The 18,254-nt window shown below is 42.8% G+C and overlaps 1 pseudogene; it reads left to right on the top strand.

Moving 5' to 3' along the window:
* LOC124006627 overlaps positions 1-18,254 on the top strand; it is a 149,194-nt pseudogene that overhangs the window by 52,324 nt on the left and 78,616 nt on the right.

Here is an 18,254-nt window from a genome sequence, read left to right as displayed (position 1 = left end):
TGCCAACAAAGGGTATATAACAAAGTATTGAGGTAAACTTTTGTTATTGACCAAATACTTATTTTCCACCATAATTTGAAAATAAATTCATAAAAAATCCTACAATGTAATTTTCTGGATTTTTTTCCCCTCATTTTGTCTGTCATAGTTGAAGTGTACCTATGATGAAAATTACAGGCCTCTCTCATCTTTTTAAGTGGGAGAACTTGCACAATTGGTGGCTGACTAAATACTTTTTTGCCCCACTGTATATATGTATTTCCCCACCAGATGTAGCATGGGTAACACTTTATTTGGATCGTCAACATACATGTCAGTAACATTTCAACAAACATGCAGTTGAGATGTTACTGATATTCTGTATATAGTCTGTAGAGCATCTATAGATGGACTATCCAAATAAAGTGTTACCAAAACAGATTTGCCCAATCTGGTTTTCGCACATGCTCTAGACAAGTGGACACTGGAAAGGTTACGTTACATGATGAGATGGATAAGAGCAAGATCATTTTCATTTTTTATTGGCAGCTAAACACCGATCATCATGTCACTAGCATACAAGTTAAGATGCTCAAAATGTATTGGAAAGGAGCATCAAGCTCATCACCACGCAGACACCACCTTGTAGCCTAAACTGTGCATGCTTTTCCAAGTCACAGTGGGAGTACCACACAACCTAACATCCTGTGATTGCAAATTTACCTCGACATGAGGGTTATTCTATCAACAACTGCTCAATAGATTATTTCCAGAGCAATACGTTGCATAATACATTTTACCGACACAAAAATAACCCACCATGTCGAACAATCAAATTGTCTGTTGACATTCATAAAGTTCTACCGACACTTTGTTTCCATCACACAATTTTTTTTAAACGCCATGACTTTACTTGGATTAAAACTGTGGATGGAAACGTGGCTATTGATGATACTAATGTTAATACACCCTTAATGCCTTTTCTAAACACCCAAGGTCACTTGATCATACAAATAAAAAACACTTCTTTCCCTCCTTTCCTCTCCCCTCCCCTCTTCCCCCAGGCTTGAGGCGGGTTACCAGAGGGTCCTCCAGGTGGATCTGGAGGTGAACGGGCTACTGGACCCGCTGGGCAGCCGGGTGGTGATGTGGCAGGTGGAGTACCCTCCTACCCGCTCCATCACTGATGAGGTCCAGACCGTCATCCGCCTGGCACCACAGGACTTGGGTGGCATTGTGCCACTGGCAATGGTGAGGAACCAGAAAGAGAGTGCCTGTGTGTGTGTAGTAATATTTATCATGTATATAATATACCTCACATGCGACTCATAAGAAGACAATTCATTTAGCCCATTAAATGAATTATCGAATCCATAAGAGAAATAGCAATATGCAAGAAAAATATAGTTGAGTTACAGTAATAGGCAGTGAAGAAATGTCTGAGAATGGACTGTAATTTAATTACTTTGCAAAAGTAATGGATTCACATACAAGGCATAAAGATTAAGTTACAAAGCATGAAAATGCATTACAAGGCATTATTCCAAGCATGATCAGAGAGAGAGAGAGAGAGAGAGGCTTGTGCTATGACGTAAAGCTCATGGGAGAGGTGGAGAGAAAGAAAGAGATTCGGTATCTCACCACAGCAAGTCAGGAACATAAGAGAAGCTTCTGAGTTGTTTGGATTCAAAATTTGTTGACCGATAGTGTTACTGTAAAGTTAACCTCCCATCAGATATCAGACCTACAGTTGAAGTTAGAAGTTTACATACACCTGAGCCAAATACATTGAAACTCAGTTTTTCACAATGCCTGACAATTAATCCTAGTAAAAATGATCTGTCTCAGGTCAGTGAGGATCACAATTTTATTTTAAGAATGCGAATAATAGTTGAGAATTAATTATTTCAGCTTATATTTATTTCATCACATTCCCAGTGGGTCAGAAGTTTACATACACTCAATTAGTATTTAGTAGCATTGCCTTTAATTTTTTACAACTGGGGTCAAATGTTTCGGGTAGCCTTCCACAAGCTTCCCACAATAAGTTGGGTGAATTTTGGCCCATTCCTCCAGACAGAGCTGGTGTAACTGAGTCAGGTTTGTAGACATCCTTGCTCACACAGGCCTTTTCAGTTCTGCCCACAAATATTCTATAGGATTGAGGTCAGGGCTTTGTGATGGCCACCCCAATACCTTGACTTTGTTGTCCTGAAGCCATTTTGCCACAACTTTGGACGTATGCTTTGGGTCATTGTCCATTTGGAAGACCCATTTGCGACCAAGCTTTAACTTCCTGACTGATGTCTTGAGATGTTGTTTCAATATATCCAAAGTTTTCCTGCCTCAAGATGCCATCTATTTTGTGAAGTGCACCAGTCCCTCCTGCCGCAAAGCACACCCACAACATGATGCTGCAACCCCCTTGTTTCACGGTTGGGATGATGTTCTTCGAATTGCAAGCATCCCCCTTCTTCCTCCAAACATAACGATGGTCATTATGGCCAAACAGTTCTATTTTTGTTTCATCAGACCAGAGGACATTTCTCTAAAAAGTATGATCTTTGTCCCCATGTGCAGTTGCAAACCGTAGTATGGCTTTTTGATGGCAGTTTTGGAGCAGTGGCTTCTTCCTTGCTGAGCGGCCTTTCAGGTTATGTCAATATAGGACTCGTTTTACTGTGGATATAGATACTTTTGTACCTGTTTCCTCCAGCATCTTCACAAGGTCCTTTGCTGTTGTTCTGGGATTGATTTGCACTTTTCGCACCAAAGTACGTTCATCTCTAGGAGACAGAACGCGTCTCCTTCCTGAGTGGTATGATGGCTGCGTGGTCCCATGGTGTTTATACTTGCATACTATCATTTGTACAGATGAACGTGGTACCTTCAGGCATTTGGAAATTGCTCCCAAGGATTAACCAGTGGAGGTATACCATTTTTTTTCTGAGGTCTTGGCTGATTTATTTTGATTTTCTCATGATGTCAAGCAAAGAGGCACTGAGTTTGAAGGTAGGCCTTGAAACACATCCACAGGTACACCTCTAATTGACTCTGATAGGCTAATATGTCAATTAGCCTATCAGAAGCTTCTAAAGCCATGACATTTTCTGGAATTTTCCAAGCTGTTTAAAGGCACAGTCAATTTAGTGTATGTACATTTCTGACCCACTGGAATTGTGATACAGTGAATTGTAATGCACAAAGCAGATGTCCAAACCGACTTGCCAAAACTATAGTTTGTTAACAAGAAATTTGATTGCTGAAAAAAACATTTTTAATGACTCCAACCTTAGTGTATGTAAACTTCCAACTTCAACTGTACATGATGTAATCACAACAGAACCTCTGCCTCTCAGAGGTGTGACAATGGGGGTTGGCAAGATCAACAGAGAAAATGTAGAATCCCTAAGACAACACAGAGAAATCCTTACATACAGTTAGCTGATAAGAAGACTCACTTCGGGGGTTGGGCAATTCTGTGTGTGTGTGTGTGTGTGTGTGTGTGTGTGTGTGTGTGTGTGTGTGTGTGTGTGTGTGTGTGTGTGTGTGTGTGTGTGTGTGTGTGTGTGTGTGTGTGTGTGTGTGTGTGTGTGTGTGTGTGTGTGTGTGTGTGTGTGTGTGTGTGTGCAGCTTTACCTCCCATGGCTGACTGCACTCTGCAGGAGGCTTTGTCTCTCTTCTCTCCAAAGCTGACACCCACTGTTTTACCTCTCTTTGCCATTCTGAACCCTTGTATCATCGATTTTCCCCAGCACTACCACTTTGATGTCTTTGTCTCTTTATACTGCCTGTGTTTGGAAAAAGCAGAGGAAAGTCAAATTGCTGTTATTGTGAATAAGACGAATTTTGAACTTAATGATAAAATCATTATGTGTTGGTTGTCAAGCTTGGATGCCTTTTTAAAAGTAGTGTGTTTGAGTTGTGAGGTGAACAAGCTGAAGTCCCATGTTGAAAGCCCAGACCTCTCTGCTAGGGTTAAACACTAAGCGTGCACTTTTTAATTGGCTGTAATTTGGCTAATAGAGCTTTTCTGTACTTTCCATGATTAAGAAAGGTAATTGAGTTTGGTCCTAGGATAATCCTTTTAAAAAACAGATGGATGCATCGGCAAGGGACTCTAGACAGCCAAATGTATTACGATAATTAATATTTATTTATGATAAAATCTTTGCAACTGTTTGGCTTTCAGTGTTGTTTTGGGTTGTGGATTTTAGTTTTTTTTTTCCACTATAAAAATAAGTATGTACGCTGCAGTCAGATTAATTTTCCAAATTGCATATTGTGTTCAAAGCTCTGGCTTTTATTATTGTAATTGGTGAGAAAGCACTTCACCCTCACAAACAATTATGCATTCAGGCCACGACAGCAACATGTAGACTTCTACTGTGTCTTTAACCTTTGGCTGGCCCTACTAACATCCAGGTCAGATTTTTCTACTATTAACCTTTTTTTACAGATTATTTTTGTAATTTTGCAGACGCTCTTATCCAAAGAGACTTATAGGAGCAATTAGGGTTAAAGGGTAGGTGGGGGTGGGGGGGGGTTCTACTAAGCCAACATATAGAATTGTTTTAAGACTGTCATACCATAGATCATTTCTATTTTTGGTATACCAAAATAAGTGTGTAAAAATGATTTGATAAAATATAGAATTTGTGTCATGCATAGGTGTAATAGGTGGCAGGGAAGTCAGGCGCAGGAGAGTCAAATGGAGTGTAAAATGGAGTCTTTTAATAAAGTCCACGGAGTATGCTCCATAACACTAAATGTACATAAACAAACAAACATGGGTACGAGGACCCGACGCGCACCTATACAACAATCACACTACACTGACAATAAAACAATCTCTGACAAAGACATGAGGGGAAACAGAGTGTTAAATACACAACAGGTAATGAATGGGATTGAAAACAGGTGTGTGGGAAGACAAGACAAAACCAATGGAAAATGAAAAAAGGATAAATGATGGCTAGAAGACCGGTGACGTCGAACGCCGAGCACCGCCCGAACAAGGAGAGGCAACGACTCCGGTAGAAGTCGTGACAATTTGCCTTTACTACTATAGCCCATAGAAGTGCATTGAATAACACATTAATAAATGGCAAAAAATACAGTCAAAAAATGTATCTTAAGGAATGAGGTTTTGAAGTGTCTGTGCTATATCTGGGATATATAAGAAAGCTCCGGAATTATATATTAATGTATATACAGTGCATTCGAAAAGTATTCAGACCCCTTTACTTTTTCCACATTTTGTTGTTACAGCCTTACTCTAAAATTGATTAAATAAATAAAAATCCGCAATCTAAACACAATACACAACATTTTAAAATGTTTTTGCTAATTTATCATATGTAAAAAAAACATATATCTTACTTACATAAGTATTCAGACCCTTTGCTAACAGACTTGAAATTGAGCTGAGGTGCATCCTGTTTCCATTGGTCATCCTTGAGATGTTTTTACACCTTGACTGGAACATGATTTGGAAAGGAACACACCTGTCTGTATAAGGTCCCAGAGTTGACAATAAATGTCAATGCAAGCCATGAGGTTGAAGGAATTGTCTGTAGGGCTCCGAGACAGGATTGTGTCGAGGCACAGATCTGGGGAAGGGTACCAAAAAATGTCTGCTGCATTGATGGTCCCCAAGAACACAGTGGCCTTCATCATTCCTAAATGGAAGAAGTTTGGAACCACCAAGACTCTTCCTAGAGCTGGCCGCCCGGCCAAACTGAACAATCGGGGGAGAAGGGCTAATGGTCAGGGAGGTGACCAATAACCCGATGGCCACTCTGACAGAGCTCCATAGTTCCTCTATAGAGATGGGAGAACCTTCCAGAAGGTGTTCCTAATGTTTTGTACACGCCGTGTATATATATATATATATATATATATATATATCATAATATTACTTATGATTCCATTGCTATGTCCAATAGATATTGCCCAACCGGACTAAGTGAGAAATCTATTTGTATTTGAGTCAGTATATTTAATGTCCGACATTAAAGGGGTTTGGGTTCACCTGCCATACCCATTCCCAATTGATGCAGAGTGAATATTAATACTATATGTCCATGCTATGTGCAGTAAACTAGTATAATTAGTGTTTGGGAAGTAAATATAGTCATAATTAAAGAATCCTGTCTAGGGCTGGTTCTGCCTTTTGAGACAGATGAGACACTTCTAAAGTATACATTGATCATTTGTCATGGCCAGCGTGATATGCTTATCTCTTCTTTTCTTTCTTTTTCGCCAAAGGAAAGGAATAAGTTTGCCCGCTCATGGTCAATAACAAGAGAAAAACATAAAAGCACTGTGTTAATTGAAAGTAAAATTAATTTGTCTATTTAGGCATCATTATAGTATATTAAACATAATTTGTTCAACTCTCCATATAATTATCCAATTAAATAAATGCAAACAAATGCAGGCCCTGAACCACTGGAGTGGGGTGCAGTCGTCTTGACCCATCGGGGGACAGAGTGGGCGGATCAATAAAAGAGCCACCATATAATTAAGCAATAAGGCACGGGGGGGGGTGGTATATGGACAATATACAATGGCTAAGGGCTGTTCTTATGCACAACGCATTGCGGAGTGCTTGGACACAACCCTTAGCACCAGAGGTACCTTATTGCTATTACAAACTGTCTACCAATGTACTTATGTTTTGTCATACCCGTGGTATACCCTCTAACCCCAGTTTATAATGACCTCTAACCTCAATTCAACAATTGTTCGCTCTGGGCACTGGTAGACAGGTATATTTTCTGGGTGATTTAAATATTTCCTAGCTTTCATCAAGCTGCCAGCTCAAGAAAAACCTAGCTCAGGTTAGCAGTCAACCTACTGGTATAGTTACAATCAGCACAGGAATTAAATAATCAACATGTATTGATCACATCTTTACTAATACTGCAGAAATGTGTTTAAAGTAGTATCCAAATCCATCGGATGTAGTGGTGACAATATTGTAGCCATATCTAGGAAAACCAAAGTTATAAGGCTGGGTGAATAAGAGGTCATACAGGAAGTTTTGTAGTGATTCCTATGTTGTTTATGTAAATAATATTTGCTGGTCTGTGGTGTGTAATGAAGAGCAACCAGATGCTGCACTTGACACATTTAAGACATTTCTTTTTCCAGTTACTAATAAGCATGTACCCATTAAGAAAATGACTGGAACAACTGTAAAAAATTGTATGGTTGAGATTAATGAGGCAAAAGGAATGGCAAATAAGTCTGGCTGCTCAAACGATTGGCAAATATAATACAAATTGAGAAATTGTGTGACAAAACTGAATAAAAAGAAACTATACTATAAAACAAAGATAAATGATATAAAGAACAATAGTAAAAAAAGCTTTGAAGAACCTTAAATGAAAAAAGACAAATTCAATGAATCAGATGGCTCATTCATCACAAAACCCACTGATCTTTCCAATTACTTTAATGATATTTCCATTTGCAAGTTTAGCAAACTTAGGCATGAAAGGCCAGCAACAAACGCTGACACCACCCATCCAAGTATAACTGATCAAATTATGAAAGATAAGCATTGTCATTTTGATTTCTGTAAAGTGAGAGTGGAAGAGGTGAAATAATTATTGTTGTCTATCAACAATGACAAGCCACTGTGGTATGACAACTTGGATGGAAAGTTACTGAGGATGATAGCGAACAATATTTTCACTCCGATTTAGCTTGACAGTTTGCATGTTAATTTTGGCATTAATATGTGTCACATATCAGTTTGCAAACAATGTAAAATTAATATATAATAAAGCTGCATACAAACATAGTCTCTTATTTGTTTTCTTGAGTAAGGCATCTCCAAAATGCAGGTGTTTCAGCCTAGCTCAGTGCTTTCTGTGGTGGGGCAAGCCAGCAGAAAATACAGAGCTTTGTACTCTGATTGGCTCAGTGTTCTTTCACTCATGGGGACAGGACACTATGTCATCGCCAAGTCTAAGGGTAGAGCTAGAAAATTCTAGCCCCTTGGGTGCTGCCATAGAGTTGCACTAGAAGTGCCCATCCAAGAAAGCTCAAGGTCATTGCCCACAGATAAAATGATGTCAGATAACATTATATGTACAGTAGCTTTGATTGGACTGATCATGTCAACATCGTACTTTCAAAATCTTAGCTAGCAGTCATCATCATGAATCAAGTCAACAATCTACTGGCAAATCCTTTTTAATCCTTGTCATATGAAGATAAATAATAGATAAAACGTATCGGTGCTCATCGGCCATTGGACATAAACATTACACAACAATTTGGAAATCGCAAATTCAACAATGACAGTGGCTAACTGCGAGCATTGCAAAGCAATGACTGGCCTGCTATTCAGTGGAGTGGCTATGTAGTCCAAAATCTGGGATTAAGTTTAAAATGATGAACATTCAACATTGGCCATGCTGTCAATCAATAAAGTATGATTTGTGCTGTCCTCAAAAAAACTGTTAACTCGGAACTGCGAGAACTTGACTTCAGTGGGTTCAAGACAACTGGGAAGTTAGGATTAAACGGGCAAATACGTTTTGAGTGGTCATCCAAGTAAGAATTGTTAATCCGGCCTCTTTCTAAAACTTCAACCTGAAGATCAAGGGTGTCATCATGATTCACCCTTTATTTTTCCCAGTTGTTTTGAAAGCACCATAAATCCAGAGAATGCCAGATTTTGATGACAACATTTGCCCACGAATGACCGCTGTGCCATCTTCCTGTTCAAGCATACAACAAGGTATTGTATGCTGCTGCATAAATGATCATATCAAACCAAACTTTACTTGTCACATGCGCCAAATACAACAAGTGCAGACCTTACCATGAAATGCTTACTTACAAGCCCTTAACCAACAGTGCAGCTCAAGAAGAGTTATCGTGAATACAGAATAACCGCCCATTTGAAAAAGGAGAATGTAATAAATATTTACTCTGAGTTGAGCTTCGGTAGATTGGTCGTCGATGGAAGGCCGGTTTGTCCTTTATGGATCTCTGGTTCTCTGAAGAATGTCTACTGGTGAACTGGAGCATGGTAGAATGGATACTATGTCCGTTTGCTCCTAGCCCACGTTTAGCGACGGCTGCTGCTAACTCAACGGCTAGGAGGTATCACTTCTGGAGTAAATAAAAGTTAAAAGTTCCTACCAGGTTGCCATATTTTAAGCTCATGCTATATTCTGGCTGGATAATCGAAATTCATCCTTCCGGGGTGTTGATCGTCACCTTCACATTGAAATTCAATGTTAATTTTGTTAGGTTCTTTTAGGTTGGCTTAGTTCTATAGGTGATTTTTGTCTTTTAACCTGTTACTCCTACCCCCTACTTTTTCGAACATTCTGTTAAAAATCGCGCAACATTTCAGCGCCCTGCTGCTCATGCCAGGAATATAGTATATGCATATGACTAGTATGTGTGGATTGAAAACACTCAGACGTTTATAAAACTGGTTAAATCACGGCTGTGACTATAACAGAACGTGCGTTTCATCGAAAAGCGCAGGAAAATCTGATCACTGAAAATGGGAAAATATATCAATGCGCCACTTGCATGTCTATGGGAAAGCAAATTACCTGGAGCCGAGATTGCAATTCCTACAGCTTCCACATGATGTCAACAGTCTTGTCATTTGCCTAGGCTTTGTTTCTTGGTCAAACAAAGAAGAGACAGCCGATTTCTTCAGGTCTCGGACCGGATATTTTGGTTGAGATCTACCCGGACATTATTTCCAGACGTACCCCTATAGAATACACATCGCCTCGTGATCAATTAGATCGCTTATTAACATTTACTAATACCTAAAGTTGCATTACAAAAGTATTTCGAAGTGTTTTGTGAAAGTTTATCGTCAACTTTTTTAATTAAAAAAAATGACGTTACGTTATAAGACCCTATTTTTTTCCGTTTATCACACAGTCTTCATAGATCGATATCTAGGCTATATATGGACTGATTTAATCGGAAAAAAAAGACCCAATAGTGATTATGGGACATCTAGGAGTGCCAACAAAGAAGATGGTCAAAGGTAATGAATGTTTTATATTTTATTTGTGCGGTTTGTGTAGCACCGACTATGCTAATTATTTTGTTTACGTCCCTGCGGGTCTTTTGGGGTGTTACATGCTATCAGATAATAGCTTCTCATGCTTTCGCCGAAAAGCATTTTAAAAATCTGACTTGTTTCCTGGATTCACAACGAGTGTAGCTTTAATTCAATATCCTGCATGTGTATTTTAATGAACGTTTGAGTTTTAACTAGTACTATTAGCATTTAGCGTAGCGCATTTGCATTTCCAGATGTCTAGATGGGATGCCTGTGTGTCAGGTAGGAGCAAGAGGTTAAACGTGGGGACCTCAAGTCCACACGTCCTTGGAACAGCTTATTATCTTAGCCCTTTTAAAACTTCTTTGGGACAGGGGGGCAGTATTGAGTAGCATGGATAAAAAGGTGCCCTTTTTTTGGACTGCTACTCAGTCCAAAAAGCTAGAATATGCATATACTTAGTAGGTTTGGATAGAAAACACTCTTAAGTTTCTAAAACTGTTTGAATGATGTCTGTGTCACAATTATGAGTGAAGAGGTGTGGAGTCAGGCGCAGAGAGCAAAGATGTGGGAAAAACAACACGCTTTAATGTCCCGAAACACAACATGTACAAAGTGAAAACACAAATGAACAGAAATATAACCGGACAGCGTGTAACCCAAAATGCAACAAAATACACTCAACCAACAAAACAGACGAACAAGCCCGCACAAAACAGAAGTGGGCTAAACAGACTATATATACCCAATCCTAACAACCAAACTAGAAACAGGTGCTACCAATTAGACAAAACTAAACGAACACAGAACAACGGATCGGCGATAGCTAGTAGACCGGCGACGACGACCGCCGAGCGCCACCCGAACAAGAAGGGGAGTCACCTTCGGTAATATTCGTGACAGTACCCCCCTCCTGACGCGCAGCTCCCGCAGCGCGCCGACGTCGGCCTCGGGGACGACCCGGAGGCCGAGGCGCTGGGCGATCCGGGCGGAGGCGATGAAATTCACTCAACATGGATGGGTCTAGAATATCCCTCGCCGGAACCCAGCACCTCTCCTCCGGACCGTACCCCTCCCAGTCGACGAGGTACGGCAAGTCTCTCACCCGGCGTCTCGAGTCCAGAATAGCTCGTATCTTGTACGCCGGGGACCCCTCGATGTCCAGAGGGGGTGGAGGAACCTCCGGTACCTCATTCTCCTGCATGGGACCAGCTACCACCGGCCTGAGAAGAGACACATGAAATGAGGGGTTAATACGATAATACGAAGGAAGTGATAATCGATAACAAACCTCATTTATTCTCCTCAGGACTTTAAATGGCCCTATACACTGCGGACCCAGCTTCCGGCAGGGCAAGTGGAGAGGCAGGTTACGGGTCGAGAGCCAGACCCTGTCCCCAGGTGCAAACACGGGGGCCTCACTGCGGTGACGGTCAGCGCTCTTCTTCTGCCTTATACTAGCTTGGCGTAATGACTCCTGGACTGCCCTCCAGGTCTCCTTAGAGCGCTGTACCCACTCCTCCACCGCAGGAGCCTCAGTCTGGCTCTGATGCCACGGTGCCAAGACCGGCTGGTACCCCAACACGCACTCAAATGGTGACATGTTGGTAGAAGAGTGGCTTAGTGAATTCTGGGCTATTTCTGCCCAGGGAATATATCTCGCCCACTTGCCTGGCCGGTCCTGGCAATATGACCGCAGAAACCTACCCACCTCCTGGTTAACACTCTCCACCTGACCATTACTCTCCGGGTGATACCCTGAGTTAAGGCTGACCGAGACCCCCAGACGTTCCATAAATGCTCTCCAAACACGGGAGATAAATTGGGGGCCCCGATCAGAAACTATATCCTCGGGCACCCCGTAGTGCCGGAAGACATGGGTGAAAAGAGCTTCCGCAGTCTGTAGGGCTGTAGGGAGACCGGGCAATGGGATAAGACGGCAGGACTTAGAGAACCGATCCACAACGACCAGGATAGTAGTGTTACCCTGAGAGGGGGGAAGGTCAGTAAGAAAATCCACCGAAAGATGGGTCCACGGCCGTTGTGGAACGGGAAGAGGTTGTAATTTACCTCTTGGCAGGTGTCTAGGAGCCTTACTCTGGGCGCACACCGAACAGGAGGAAACATAGAATCGCACATCCCTCCTCAAAGTGGGCCACCAGTACTTCCTCTCAAGACCTCTCACGGTCCTATAAACACCTGGGTGACCCGACGAGGGTAGACAATGAGCCCATCGAATCAATTGATCACGAACAGCCAGCGGAACGTACCTACGACCCTCCGGACACTGTGGAGGCGTAGGTTCCCCCCTTAGTGCCCGCTCGATGTCCGCGTCCACATCCCATACTACCGGTGCCACCAGCTTAGCTGCCGGAATGATGGGAGTAGGATCGATGGACCTGTCCTCAGTGTCATAGTCTTGACAGCGCGTCAGCCTTAGTGTTGAGGGAACCTGGTCTATATGAGACAGTGAAACGAAATCTGGTGAAAAACATGGCCCACCTTGCCTGACGAGGATTCAGTCTCCTAGCTGATCGGATATACTCCAGGTTACGATGGTCAGTCCAGATAAGGAAAGGGTGCTTAGCCCCCTCAAGCCAGTGTCTCCACACCTTCAGGGCCTTAACCATAGCCAACAACTCCCTATCCCCCACATCATAATTCCGCTCCGCTGGCCCGAGTTTCTTAGAAAAAAAAGGCACAGGGGCGGAGCTTGTGGCACACCCGAACGCTGTGAGAGCACAGCTCCAACCCCAGCCTCGGATGCGTCCACCTCTACTATAAACGCCAAAGAAGGGTCCGGATGTGCCAACCCCGGCGCCTTAGTAAACATCGCCTTCAACTTATGAAAAGCTCCGTTCGCCTCTGCTGACCACTGTAAACGCACCGGTCCCCCCTTCAGCAGTGAGGTAATAGGGGCAGCTATCTGACCAAAACCCCGGATAAACCTCCGGTAGTAATTGGCAAATCCCAAGAACCGCTGCACCTCCTTTACCGTGGTCGGAGTCGGCCAATTACGCACGGCCTTAACGTGGTCACCCTCCATTACCAAACCAGAGCTGGAAATACGATAACCCAGGAAGGAAACTGATTGTTTGAAAAACTCACATTTCTCCGCCTTCACATACAGGTCATGCTCCAGCAGTCGTCTAAGAACTTTACGCACAAGAGATACATGCGCAGTGCGTGTAGCGGAGTAGATCAAAATATCGTCAATATAAACCACTACACCCTGTCCGTGCAGGTCTCTGAGTATTTCATCCACGAAGGATTGAAATATAGCTGGAGCATTCTTTAAACCGTATGGCATGACGCGATACTCATAATGGCCCGACGTAGTGCTAAATGCAGTTTTCCACTCATCTCCCTTCCGAATACGCACCAAATTATAAGCACTCCTGAGATCCAGTTTAGTGAAGAACTGCGCTCCGTGAAATGATTCCACTACCGTAGCAATGAGAGGTAGTGGGTAACTAAAACCCACTGTGATGGAATTTAGACCTCTATAATCAATACACGGACGCAAACCACCATCTTTTTCTTCACAAAAAGAAACTCGAAGAGACAGGTGACATGGAGGGCCGAATGTACCCCTGTCCCAGAGCCTCTGTGATATAATTTTCCATAGCCACCTTCTCCTCCTGAGACAAAGGATACACATGACTCCTGGGAAGTGCAGCGTTAACCTGGAGATTTATCACGCAATCCCCCTGCCTATGGGGTGGTAATTGGGTCGCTTTCTTTTTACTGAAAACGATAGCCAAATCATCATACTCAGCTGGAATGCGCACGGTGGAAACCTGGTCTGAACTCTCCACCGTTGTAGCACCGATGGAAACCCCTACACACCTGCCTGAACACTCATCAGACCACCCCTGTAGAGTTCCCTGTTTCCACGAAATCGTAGGATTATGAATAGCCAACCAGGGAATCCCCAGAACAACTGGAAACGCAGGTGAATCGATAAGGAACAAACTAATTCGCTCCTTGTGATTCCCCTGCGTAATCATCTCCAACGAAATTGTGGCTTTCTTCACCAGCCCTGACCCTAATGGTCGACTATCTAAAGAGTGCATGGGAAAAGGGGGGTTTACTTTAACTAACGGAATCCTCAACCTCTGAGCGAGTCCGCGATCTATAAAGTTTCCAGCTGCGCCTGAATCTACCAGTGCCTTATGCTGGAGAGAAGGAGAATAATTTAGGAAACAAATTAATAGAAACATGTGACCAACAGGAAACTCTGGGAGAGTGTGGTGCTTACTCACCTGGGGTGACCGATGAGTATTCTGCCTGCCCTCATGATTCCCAGATGAATTCCTCCAGCACCGACCAGACGTCTGCCCTCTCCGGCCACAACTGGTACAGGAGGAGCTTCCTCCTCCGATCTCCCTTGATGCGGTACCTCCTAACTCCATCGGAATAGGGGCAGGAGGATCAGGAGGTAGAACTGACAAGACCCTTTCAGAACGTCCACGAGCAGCTAGCAGATGGTCCAACCGGATTGACAGGTCTATCAGTCCATCCAGGCCAAGTGTAGTATCCCGACAGGCCAGCTCCCTACGGACGTCCTCTCTCACGCTACACCTGTAATGGTCTATCAGGGCCCTGTCGTTCCACCCTGCTCCCGCAGCCAAGGTCCGGAACTCCAGCGCGAAGTCCTGCGCGCTCCTCTTCCCCTGTCTCAGATGGAACAATCTCTCACCTGCCGCACGACCCTCTGGAGGGTGATCGAACACGGCCCTGAAACGGCGGATGAACTCTTGAGTAGTTGTCTCTTGCCGAGTCGGGCCCGTTCCAGACCGCATTAGCCCACTCCAGGGCTCTACCAGACAGGCAGGTGATGAGGACCCCTACTCTCTCCTCCTCTGAGGGGGCCGGTCGAACGGTGGACAGGTAGAGGTCTAATTGCAGCAGGAATCCCTGGCACCCTGTCGCTGTTCCATCGTATTTCCTCGGAGGCGTCATGAGCAGAGCGCTGGAACCGGATCCAGATGGGGAAGATGGTAGAGTTGCTGGTGGGAGGGTCGGTGGAGTAGTAGGGAAACCATTCCTCTCCCAACGATCCATCCTCTCCATCATCCGTTCCATCGCTGATCCTAGGCGATGGAGGATGGATGTGTGATGTTGGACTCTCTCCTCCATAGTGGGAAGAGGAGTGGTCGCTGCTCCTGCTGACTCCATATCGTGGTGCGGGCTTCTGTCACAATTATGAGTGAAGAGGTGTGGAGTCAGGCGCAGAGAGAAAAGATGTGGGAAAAACAACACGCTTTAATGTCCCGAAACACAACATGTACAAAGTGAAAACACAAATGAACAGAAATATAACCGGACAGCGTGTAACCCAAAATGCAACAAAATACACTCAACCAACAAAACAGACGAACAAGCCCGCATGAAACAGAAGCGGGCTAAACAGACTATATATACCCAATCCTAACAACCAAACTAGAAACAGGTGCTACCAATTAGACAAAACTAAACGAACACAGAACAACGGATCGGCGATAGCTAGTAGACCGGCGACGACGACCGCCGAGCGCCACCCGAACAAGAAGGGGAGTCACCTTCGGTAATATTCGTGACAGTCTGTGAGTATAACAGAACTCATATGGCAGGCAAAAACCTGAGAAGAAATCCAACCAGGAAGTGGGAAATCTGAGGTTTGTAGTTTTTCAACTCATTGCCTATCTAATATACAGTGCCTATGGGGTCAAATTGCACTTCCTACGGCTTCCACTAGATGTCAACATTCTTTAGAACCTTGTTTGATGCTTCTACTGTGAAGGAGGGGGGAATGGGAGCTGAATGAGTCAGAATGAATGAGTGGCATGAGCTGGTCACGCGCATTCACGTGATAGTTAGCTTGCGTTCCATTGCATTTCTGAAGACAACGGAATTGTCTGGTTGGAACATTATTGAAGATTTATGGTAAAACCATCCTAAAGATTGATTCTATACATCGTTTGACATGTTTCTACGAACTGTAATATAACTTTTAGACTTTTCGTCTGAACTAAGCAATCGCGCATTGAGCATTTTGGACTACTGGGCTAAACGCGCGAACAAAAAGGAGGTATTTGGACACAAATGGTGGACTTTATCGAAAAATAAAACATTGGGAGTGCATGCCGATGAAAATCATCAAAGGTAAGTGAGTATTTATAATGTTATTTCTGACTTTGTTGACTCCACAACATGGCGGATATCTGTATGGCTGGATTTGTTGTCTGAGCGCTTCCTCAGATTATTGCATGGTGTGCTTTTTTGGTAAAGCTTTTTTGAAATCTGACACTGTGGTTGCATTATGGAGAAGTGGATCTAAAATTCAATGCATAACACTTGTATCTTTTAGCATTGTTTATTATGAGTATTTCTGTAAATTAATGTGGCTCCTTGCAAAATCAGATTTTTGGATATTAATATGAACTTTATCGAACAAAACATACATGTAACATGAAGTCCTATGAGTGTCATCTGATGAAGATCATCAAAGGTTAGTGATGAATTGTATCTCTATTTCTGCTTTTTGTGACTACTCTCTTTGGCTGGAAAAATGCCTGTGTTTTTCTGTGACTAGGTACTGACCTAACATAATCGTTTGGTGTGCTGTCGTCGTACAGCCTTTTTGAAATCGGACACAGTGGCTGGATTTACAACCAATTTATCTTTAAAATGGTGTGAAATACTTGTATGTTTGAGGAATTTTAATTATGGCATTTCTGTTGTTTTGAATATGGCGCCCTGCACTTTCACTGGCTGTTGTTGAGGTGGGACACTACCATCCCAAATATCCCAGATGCACTTCTCCTTAATGCAACCGCTGTGTCAGATTTTAAAAAAGCTTATTGGAAAAAGCAAACCATGCAATAATCTGAGTCGGCGCTCAGAGCCCAATCAAGACACAAATATATCCGCCATATTATGCAGTCAACAAAAGTAAGAAATAACATTATAAATCTTCACTTACCTTTGCTGATCTTCGTTGGAATGCACTCCCAGGACTCCCAATTCCACAAGAAATGTTCGGTAATGTCCATCATTTATGTCCAAATAGTTACTTTTGTTAGCGTGTTTGGTAAACAAATCCAAAGTCACAAAGCGCGTTCACTAAAAGCAGACGAAATGTCAAAAAGTTCCGTAACAGTCAGTAGAAACATGTCAAACGATGTATTGAATCAATCTTTAGGATGTTTTTAACATAAATCTTCAATAATGATCCAACCGGAGAATTCCATTGTCTTCAGAAGTCTCATGTGAATGCACATGGTCAGAGCATGGTCAGCTTATGGCAGACCTTACTCATTCCCTTCTCCTTTGGCCCCACTTCACAGTAGAAGCATCAAACAAGGTTCTAAAGACTGTTGGACATCTAGTGGAAGCCTTAGGAAGTGCAAAATTACCAATATCCCACTGTATCTTCAATAGGAGCTGAGTTGAAAATCGACCAACCTCAGATTTCCTACTTCCTGGTTGGATATTTTCTCAGGTTTTTGCCTGCCATATGAGTTCTGTTATACTCACAAACATCATTCAAACAGTTTTAGAAACTCAGAGTGTTTTCTATCCACATCTACTAATACTATGCATATTCCAGCTTTTATGACTTTGTTGCAGGCCGTTTACTCTGGGCATGCTTTTCATCCGGACGTGAAAATACTGCCCCCTACCACAAAGAAGTTAAAGCAAGTCAGCTGTTTCAGTTATCCTTTTATAAAAGGCAGTAAATGAGGCTGAATTAACTGTTTCGCTGCCAGACAAAGCTTAGCTGATAGCCAGGTGTAGCAGTGGTAAGATGTTGTGACTGCTGTTAGGACAGCATTAGGCCCTAACAGTTTGTGGGCAGCGTTTGTCACCGTTATAGTGCAATTAATGTATTGCTTAGTGTTATGTTGTGTGATGGCTTTGCTGGCATGTATCCCATTTCCTCTTTTTTTCCCCCACCAAGATTTATACGCTAAAATTGCCACTGGTTATTTTGTGGATACAGAGTTACCTATGGAAGCCTCTCCAACATAATCCAAGTATAATCGAGAATTCCCTAGATCAGATGTCTAGGCCCCTTACTTTTCTCAATCTTTACTAATGACATGCCACTAGCTTTGAGTAAAGTGTGTCTATGCATACAGATGACACACCACTTGTCAGCTACTACAGCGAGTGAAGTCACTGCAACACTTACCAAAGAGCTGCAGTTCGTCTCAGACTGGTTGGCAAG

The sequence above is a fragment of the Oncorhynchus gorbuscha genome, linkage group LG20, assembly GCF_021184085.1.
Source record: "Oncorhynchus gorbuscha isolate QuinsamMale2020 ecotype Even-year linkage group LG20, OgorEven_v1.0, whole genome shotgun sequence".
NCBI lineage: Eukaryota > Metazoa > Chordata > Actinopteri > Salmoniformes > Salmonidae > Oncorhynchus > Oncorhynchus gorbuscha.
This window is presented reverse-complemented; position numbering and strand designations above follow the sequence as displayed.